Consider the following 10,103-nt stretch of genomic DNA (forward strand, 5'->3'; position numbering starts at 1 on the left):
TAAAAAAAAAATCTTAAAAAAAAAAAAGAATGTTATGTAAATAAAATTATTTCATATATAACCTTTGAGATTGGCTTTTTTCACTCAGCATAATGCCCTTGAGTACCATCTGAGTTGTGGTGTGTATCAGTAATTCATCCTTTTTTATTGCTGATACAGTATTCCATGGTATGGATGTACCAGTTTGTTTAATCATTCACTTATTTTAGAACATTTTAGTTGTTTCCAGTTTGGGGCAATTGCAAATAAAGGTAATTATGGATATGATATTTAATTTTTTTTTCCATTTGTCTCCTTTGTTTTTCATTTCTCTTTTTTCTTTCCTGCTTTCCTGTGGGTTACTTGAATACTTTTTAGAATTTCATGCTGATTTACTATAGTGCTTTTAAATGTATTTCTTTGTATGACTTTTTCATGTTGCTATATATATTGCATTATATATTCATAATATTATTATATATTCATAATATCACAGTCTCCTGTACCATAGTACTGCTGGCACTGCTCCATTTTACTACTTCTAGTAAAGTGTAGAAACTTGACATCTTTATGTCTCTTTATCCTCTTTGGGTTATTGTAGAAGTATGTTGTTTAATTTCTAAATGTTTGGGAATTTTCCAGATATCTTTTTGTTATTGATTTCTGATTTAATTCCCTTGTGATAAGGGAACATATTGTGTATAGTTTCAGTTCTTTTAATTTGGTAAGACTTATTCCTGGCTCAGCAGATGACCTGTTTTGGTAAATGTTTCATGGACAATATAAAATTTATGTTTTGCTCTTGTTGGTTGTAGTGTTCTATAAATATCAATTCAGTTGACAGTGCTGTTCAAGTCTTTTTTATCTTTGCTGGACTTGCAGTGTACTGTTCTTTCAGTTACTGAGAAAGGAATGTTGATACCTCCAATTGTATTTGTGTTCTTGTTTGTTTCTTTCCTCAGTTTTGTCAGTTTTTGCTTCAGGTATTTTGTAGTTAATTATTAAATATTTTGTAGTTAATTTTATAAATTATTATGTACATTAATTTGTACATATACATTTAGAATTATTTTATCTTCTAAGTCAATTGACCCCTTGATCACTATGAAATTTTCCTCATTGTGTCTGTTATTTCTTGTTTAGTCTTCGAGCTTGTCTGAGCTTTCTTAAGGTTTCAATTTGCATGCTGTAATTCTATCCTGTTACTTTTAACCTATTTCCTTATTTTATTGTGGGATACTCATAGACAGCATGTTTAGTCTTGCTTTTGTTTGGAGGATTTAGACAGTTTGCATTTAATGTATTTATTGAGCTGTTTGAGGTTAAATCTATCATCTTGCTATTTGTTTTTTTACTAACCCTTCTTTTGAATTAATTATGCTTTTGGATTCCATTTAATCTTCTTTGTTGACTTATTACCCTATTGACTTATTATGTTTATTTACTTTTAGTGATTACTCTAAGATTTATAATATGCTTCTTTAACTTATTATATTCTATCAAATAATATTATACAACTTCTCTTATAACGTAAGACCTTTACAAAAGTATTATTCCATTGTCTCAGAGTCATTTTTTGTTTCTGAACTTCATTTTGGATAGGTTATATTGCTATATCTTCAGGTTCACTAAACTCTTTTTACTGTAGTGCATAAACTACTGCTTATCTCGATCTGGTAAAAAATTTCAAATATATACGTGTGTGTATATATGCATACACACATATCTTTAGAAGTTCTGTTTGTCTCATTTTGAAAACTCCCCATTTCTCTCTTTACTATGTTCCTGTTTTTATTTACATCCTTGAATATGAAACATACTTATCAGAGCCCTTTCAGTGTCTTTGCGTATTAATTCCATCATGTTTGTCATTTCTGCATCTCTCTCTTTATTGACTGATATTTTTCTGGTTATTGGTCACATTTTCCCACTTCTTTGTATGTCCAGTAATTTTTAATTAAATGACAAATATTTATGAATTTTACAGGTTGAATTCTTGATATTGTGGTATTCCTTTAAAGAGTATTGGACTTTTTCATGACAGGTATTTTAAATCGCCTATTAGTTTGATCGTTTCTAGGTTGTAGGCTTTCAAGCTTCTTTCAGGTGGGGTTATAATAGTTTTTATTTTAGGGCCACTTTCCTCCTGCCTCTCTGGTGTGGCCCTTCTGGGGTCACTACTGACTGCCTTCTATATTCAACAAGGTTTTTTCATTCTTTCTGGGAGGAACTTGTTGAAATATTGGCCCCATATCAGCTCTGAAAATCCTTTGTCTTACAGCTTCTTGGTAACAGCCTTTCCTTAGAAGTTTCTGGCTGGTCTCAAGAAAGTTTACTCTTCTCATGTCCAGGTTTTTATTCAGCTAAATACTCAAGGAAACCCTCATTTAAATTACTGAAACTCTTTCCCTCCTCTCTGGAACTCTGCCCCATAAATTCTAGCCACCTTGGCCTCCTTGCACTTCTTTGTCTCCTCACGTAAACAAGATTGCTGGGCTCTATTTGGGCTCTTTCCCTCATACTGGAGTGGTAAATTGCTGCCCCCAGAGCCTTGGGTGATGGTAGGACTTATCTTGTGTTTTTACCTTTTCTCAGGTTTTTCTGCACTCAATGACTATGTCTAAAGATAGTCCTTTCTTATATTTTATACTGTGTTCTAGTTGTTTGCAGTGGGAGGATTATCCTGGACCTGTTTATTCCATCATGGCCAGTAATGGGAGTTAACCATTCTACAATGATTTTTTAATTGGGAAACAGTACGTTTTTCCAGGACCCATCAACTCCAAGTCCAGTAGTTGTTTCAATCTAGTCGTGGAAGGCACAGCTCAGTGGCCCATGTGGGGATTGAACCAGCAACCTTGGTGTTATGAGCACTGCACTCTAACCAACTGAGCTAACCGGCCATCACTACAATGAGGTGTTTTTTTTTGTTTTTTTTTTAAATTGGGGAATTGGGGGGATGGGATCAGTGCTGGGGAATTGGGGAAGGGGAACAGACAAGTTGCTGTTGTTTTGTTCTTCAGTCTAGTTGTGGAGGACGTTGCTTCACTGGCCCAAGTTGGCACCATCATTGCGCTCTTCTCTGGCGAGGCAGATCAGTCGCTGGCTTCTGGACGGCCGCTCACTGCAGCTGCTGGCCGCTCACGCTGGCTGCTGGCCACACACGGTAGCCCATGGCAACCCACTGCCACAGGGGCTGCAGCCAGATTCACTTTTTCTTCGTATTGTTATAAAAGATCTTGTATCGACTATAGGAACTATTATTGATTTTCGATTCAGATTCCATTATACTTTAAATCAGAAACTGACCCAAAGAAAATGATTTATCATACCTAATAAACTTCTACAAGTCAGGAAAATGGGTTTTTGAGTATGTAAAAATTATCTCAATATTATGGGATAGTCATTTTAAAATTACGTAAATTCATTTACAGTCATTTAAAATGATTACTTAACATTTCATTAGAAGCATAGAAGACTAATATACTAGTGGGTAAGGACTAAAATAACAAACCATTTGATCTAGTATTTTAAAATATAAATCCTATCATTTTAGTGTATAATTACTTTGAGACGACTTTGTATCAGGAGCCAATAAACAGTGTCTATCAAGTGCCAGGTAGTGTCCATTTTATACTTTGTAGGCAGTAGGATCCCTATCATAACAACTCAACTCTGCCTTTGTAGGACAAAAGCAGCCATGGGCAATACGTTAGAAAATGAGCCTCATTCTGATAAAATGAGCCTTGTTCTGATAAAACTTTAATTTAATTTAGATTTCATGTAAGTTTTATGTCTCAAAATATTCTTCTTCTTTATATCTGTTACCCAACTATTTAAAAACATAAAATCTATTCTCACCTTGCCATATACAAACAGGTGGCTGGTCAGATTTGGCCCACGGGTTAGACAATCCATGCTCTATATGATTAAGAAACTCCCAAGTAAGCTGTGGGATTCCTAGTGGACTAGGAATATTGTGTTTTAATTCTAAGTGATATTCTTATTTGAACTATTCTCTGCTATTAAATTAAACAGCAAACTAGGTGAGATCACACAGTGCTGAGTCCATAGGGCTTTGACAGATTTTACGCTGTCAAAGGTTGTGTCAGGGGTTCTTCAGCCGGGGGAATTGGGGCTAATGTCTAATTTATCTTACACCCAAACTGGCACTTTTTCTTTATTTAATTATGCAAGGTTATATTCCTTTCCTATTTTGTTTTAATATGTCTGTCTTATTAATGTTTCAAAATGAGCACATGTGTCTGTGTCCTGAATTTAGTTATTTTGTGATGAAGTTGCCCTTGTACTCATGAGCAAAAACCCACCCAACATTATATCATATTTAATGTCAAGCTGTCCCCATTTAAAAGGTGTAGAGATTTTTCTCCTTAGTTCCCAATTTTGAGATTACAGCCTCTTCCCTTCATTACCTCTGCTTTGATATTCTCTGTATTCTGATGTAGCTTAGCACACTGGTCAGGCTCCTCTTCAAGTGCTCAGAATTATTCTAATATCTGCAGCAGCATTGATATATACAGTCTGAGATTGTGTTTGATGTGACGTTCATGTAGTCAATTCAAGCCACACTTCTGAAGAAGGATTATGTAGTTTACATTCTGTAATCATAAGTGTACTTTCCTGTTTAAAGGTATATAGTTGAAGTTGTTCATTGGAAATAGGCAAAATCCAGTGCCATAGAAGGCCTAGAAGAGAGAGCTTAGCTTTGAGGAAATGCTGCTGTTGCATCACTGAGCGCGTAGTAACATGGCCACATACACTCTGCATGTCTCCATGATATTTTCCCAACATACTGGTGCAGAAAAAAAAAAACCAAAGAGGAATCTTATTTCTTTTTACATGCAGAGAGAGCAGAACCTTGGTTTTCAAATATAAACTAAAACTAAGGATGTGTTCTAACAGAAGCAATGAAGCAATAGAGAGTCAGAACCCAAAGAGAATTTGCATAGTTAAAAAAAAATTAAAAATTTTAAATAATTGTTATGTTATTGTTGTCATCACATAGGAATTAATAAATAGGTTTAAATTTGGCCAATTTTCACATATTTCTAAGGGGTATGTTACACAAGAGCTTTTTTTCACTAATTCCTTTTTCATTGTTTTGATAATTTAGAATCTTTTTTCCATGAACACTCTAAGCTCATTCCTGTCTCACAACATGAATGCACTATTTCTGGAAAATTCTTTACCTAAATCTTCCCATGTCTGGCTCATTTCTTTAAGTTTCAACTTGAATATCATCTCCTCAGAGAGCCTTCCTTGATGCATTATATGAAATGGCATCTCCAACCACCCAATTTATAACACCCAGTTTTATTTTTTTCAAGGCATTTTTTGCCATCTGAAATTAGTTTGTTTACTTATTTGTCTCTCTCTGTGCTACAGTGTAAGCTCTCTGAGAGGGTTGATCTTGCCCTTCTTATCTATATCTCTACTACTCAGAACTTTGCCTTTCATAGAGCAGGTCCTAAGTATCTAATTTATATGTAGTTGGCAGGATGAATAAATGAAAGTAGTTTAATGCATGATTTGTAGAAATATTTGATATGTTATCATATATCATGAATCACAAAGATTGGATACAATGAGTAACTTTACCCAAATTTGTTTCACCATGTAACTACTTTTTCTTCAAGCATTTAACTGTGTTAGACATTATGAAAATATGATAGGGTCTATTTGATGCATTTAAGTTTTTAATTTACATTTTGTAATAATTTCAAATTTATACATAAGTTGTAAGAATAGTACAGATAATTTTTCCTGAATCATTTGGGAATAAGTTTTTGACATTATACCCCATCACCTGAATACTTTAGAGTGTATTTTCTACAAACAGTGATGTTCTTCCACGTAACCAATATAAAATAATCACAATCAGGAATTCAACATTAACAGATTACTTTTGTCTAATGCACAATACTATTTAAGTCGTGCCCAGTTCTGGAATTTAGTGGTGAAACTTCCCAGAAAGGAGAGAGGCACAGAGTATGGAGCCTCAAAGTCTGTACATGCTTTCCTTTCGATTCCTTGGCTGATCCCTGAGTTCACATACACAGAGGAGACTCCATAGAGCCTGTTGGAAACTAGCAGTTGACATGGGGATTTGTTGGGCTGGTATTTCTGATCACATTTGGAGTTTGAGTCCTACCAAACACATCAGGGTTTCTGTTGAAATCTCAGAAGGGTCTTAGAAGTACAAACTGTTCAAGGCCTAAGGGATTTCTTCTAGGACTAAGGGCAAAGCTGAAACATATCCTCCCTAACAAAGTGTAAAGCCAAGTATACACAAGTTAAGATGACCAGTATTTAACTACATAATGGGTGAAAAATCAACACACTTCAAAGAAAGATAAAATACAGAGTTTCTATAGTATGTCATCCATATTGTCCATTATGCAATAAAAAATGATTAATCATGAAGAAACAGGAAAATATTACCCATAGTTACAAGAAGAAGGAGTCAATCCAGATGTTAGAGTCAGGAAACAATAACTTTACATCAGCTATTATAATATAAACTTAAGGAATAGAAGGGCATAATAAATGAAAATAGTCTGTCTGCAGAGATAAGTAGAAACTATTTTTTAAAAAGAAAAAAAAAGAAATTGTAGATCTGGAAATACAATATCTAAAATTCACTGCCTAGACCTAACATCAGATGAGAGATGGCAGAAGAAAGGGCCAGTGAACTTGATGACAAATTAATTGAAATTATCCTACTTGAAGAACACAGAGAAAAAAAATTTTTAACAACAATAACCTCAATTACAAATAGTCAAACTTATGTATATTGAAATTGCAGAAGGTAAAAAGAGAAAATGGTAGAGAATGTTTAAAAAAGAAATAGTGGCTGAAAACACCAAATTTAGCAAAAAAAACTCCAAAAAACAAAAACAAAACAAAACTGACTTACAGAGCCAGGAAACTCAGTGAACCCCAGGAAGAATAAATGCAAAGAAAACCAAATCTAGACACATATTAGTCATACTTCTGAAAAACAAAGATAAGAGAAAATCTTGCAAACAGCCAGAAAACAAAAGATACATACACAGGGTAACAATACTATTAATGACAACTGGCTTAAAAGAATAATGGAAGCCAAAAAACGATGGAATGGCATCTTTAAAGAGCTGTAAGGAAAAAAGGAAAACAAAACCTTTTCAACTCAGAATTCTATATTCAATGAAAATAATATTCAAAAATGAAGGTAAGGGTTGGCCGAGTGGCTCAGTTGGTTAAGAGCTCGTTCAAGAGTGTGAGCTCTGAGAAACAGCAGTTCAAGTCCCAGCTGAGCTGCCAACAGGTGGCAGGATGGCTCAGCTAAAAAAAAAGCAAAAAAAAACCCCTCCAAAAATGAAGGTAAGATAATGACAATTTCAGGTAAACAAAAACTTAGATAATTCATGCCAGCAGACCTGCAGTATAAGAAAAAATAAAAGAGTTTTTGAGCTGAAGGGCAATGATATCAAATGGAAACTTGGTTCTACAAAAAGAAATGAAAACCACCCAGAATGATAAATATAAAAGGTTTATCTATTTTTCTCCTGTTATTTTCTTTAATAGAAAGCTGACTTCTTAAAGTGTAACTTAAACCACTTTATTACTGGGTTTCATACACATGTAGAGATATAATATATGACATTAGCAAAAAGGTTATTGCAGAACATGGATTATACCATTGCAAGGTTCTTATGCTTTGGGTGATATTCAATATTAACTTTAAAATGTGAAGATTTAATTAAACACTGTTTATGTCTCTTTATCTCTTACATTATTGGGTAATGGCTATATCATGATGCAATACTTATAAGTCCAAGAATAAAGTATTTGGATAAAACAATTTTGGGAGGAAAGAATGCAGTATGGATTATAGGAGGATAACAGAGCACAGCATTAGGGGAGAGTAAGGAGTTTGCCACTAGCCAAACACCCACCCTTGGGAAATAACTTTACTTTTCTATCCCTCTGTACTTTTCTAGGTTACCAATATTTGTATACCCATATGTTGAATTTTTCATATTCAAAATTCACACTAAAATTGATGTAAATTACATTGTTGTTCCTTAAAGACTTTTTTTAAAGATTTTATTGGGGAATTGGGGGAGGGGAACATCGCTGGGGAATCAGGAGAAGGGGAACAGACAAGTTGCTGTCCTTTTGTTCTTCAGTCTAGTTGTGGGGGACATCGCTTCACTGGCCCATGTTGGTATTATGATCATTGCGCTCTTCCCGGCTGAGGCAGTCTGTCGCCAGCCATTGGATGGATGCTCACGGTAGCTCAAAGCAGCTGTCACCAGCTGCCAACCGCCAGCCAGTCACACTGACTGCCGGCCACTCATGGTAGCTCCCGGCAGCCCACTGCAGCAGGGGCTGCAGCCTACGCCGTCGCCGACCACTCATGGCAGCCCAGCTCCAGGTCAAGCTGTTCACCATCTTAGCTGTAGAGGGCTCAGCATCACTGGCCCATCTGAGATCCATACTGACAGCTCTGCTGCTCAGTTCATGTTCCCAAGACAACTCTTAACCAACTGAGCCACTCGGCCGGCCCCCTTAAAGACTCTTAATGGAAAGAAGACTAAGTAATTTTGCCACTGTGTATGTGATTGTGGGCATCGTTATTTCATCTGTATATTGGTGATATATGTATATTCTTGGTAATATTTCTCCTACATACTGCTTAACTCTGTTATGTGCCTACGACATGAAGTGATGGATATAAGCACTAAGAACATTGGGTGTTGTTTTCATCATGAATAACCCAGCTGTGTTGCAATTAGATGTTTGATGGTGTACAAACAAAAACTTCCTTTTTAAAATGCTTCTCTGTTGTATTAAAATTTATTGAAAGGTTCAATTCTATAGGATGTAAGTACCATCAGGAATCATTTAAAAGTAATCACATTTATCTTTCTACTTAATTCTTCCAGTTATTTTCCTTATATTTAGTGATATAGATAAAACAAATTAGGGGTCGGGTCAGTTTGAACATACATGTACTTGGGTGCCCAAGAGTTAGAAATGATAGACATTTATTAATTTTATTTAGGTGACATTTTATATACCAAAGCACAAATATGTTTCATACTTGAGCCCAAAGTAAAACTGTAAAGTGGCTAGAGAAAATTTTGCATTTGGAGATACCTACTTTTATATTTTACAAAGGCTGTATCAAGAGTTGGTCAATGACTTTTAGAATTGGATTTTTATAAAAGTGAAATAGAGTTTAATATTTCTCAATAGAGAAATGCTCTTATATTTCTAGCCGATAAAAAGGGAGGGTATACGAGGACCATAAATGAAGTCTTACAAAGTCTCAAGTGCTAGTTTGATTCTTGTTAGTTATTTGGTTCTTAAATATGACGTGGATAATTGAGTGTGTGATGCACTGTCCATGTCTCAACTTAAGTAAGGAAGTTATTAAGTGGATGAGACTAATTATAACTCTTGAGAGGATTAAGAATATTCTACAAGAAAGAAATAACTAGTTTACTCTTCAGTTTAGCTCTATTTGATTTTTTTTTTTTGTCTTGCAGTAAACATTGCTATCTTCAGAAAATAAGGCATGAGAGGCAAGGAAGAAAGGACATTCATCTTGGAAGGACCCAAAATACTTTGAAATTTTAAAGCAATGTAATGATAGCTGCTAAAACTACCATAATGGATGAAGTACTTCAAATTTAACTGGTAACCAGAATTCTCATATCATGTTACATTTCCACCAAGAACTTTAGATGACTTGAAAGGATTTCTTTTTGAATTTAAATATTTGCCTTACAAATACCAAAATACAGATAAAGCTGGTAATTTTATAACTTATTTAGCATCATCAGGGTTTTAGTTTGACCCTTAGTGTTTGACCCTAATATTGGTCAAAAAAATTGTCGTCCCCCCCCCCAGGTTATGAACTTTTAGAAATAGATAAGCTTATTTGAGTAAGAATATGGCATAGGAATAGTATAGTTACAGATCCATCCTTCACCAAATACTTTTTTTTCCTTTCATAGAAATAACCCAGGCAACATAAATGTTAGGATCCTATCACATACACAAAGGTGTTTTAGTCTTGTTTTCTGATCTTTATTTCATGTTGGGGTTTTGTG

At 34.7% G+C, this 10,103-nt stretch overlaps 1 protein-coding gene across 2 annotated transcripts in view; it reads left to right on the forward strand.

Annotated features, from left to right (window-relative positions):
* PEAK1 (pseudopodium enriched atypical kinase 1) overlaps window positions 1-10,103 on the forward strand; it is a 298,079-nt gene that overhangs the window by 98,685 nt on the left and 189,291 nt on the right. The window contains exon 5 of one of the 2 annotated variants that reach the window (XM_019630685.1): window positions 9,537-9,687. The exons of the other annotated variant lie outside the window; for it this stretch is intronic. The gene's annotated coding sequence lies outside the window, so the exon portion shown is untranslated. The remainder of the gene's footprint in view (window positions 1-9,536; window positions 9,688-10,103) is intronic. 2 annotated transcript variants of the gene reach the window in all.

The sequence above is a fragment of the Hipposideros armiger genome, unplaced genomic scaffold, assembly GCF_001890085.2.
Source record: "Hipposideros armiger isolate ML-2016 unplaced genomic scaffold, ASM189008v1 scaffold_931, whole genome shotgun sequence".
Taxonomy (NCBI): domain Eukaryota; kingdom Metazoa; phylum Chordata; class Mammalia; order Chiroptera; family Hipposideridae; genus Hipposideros; species Hipposideros armiger.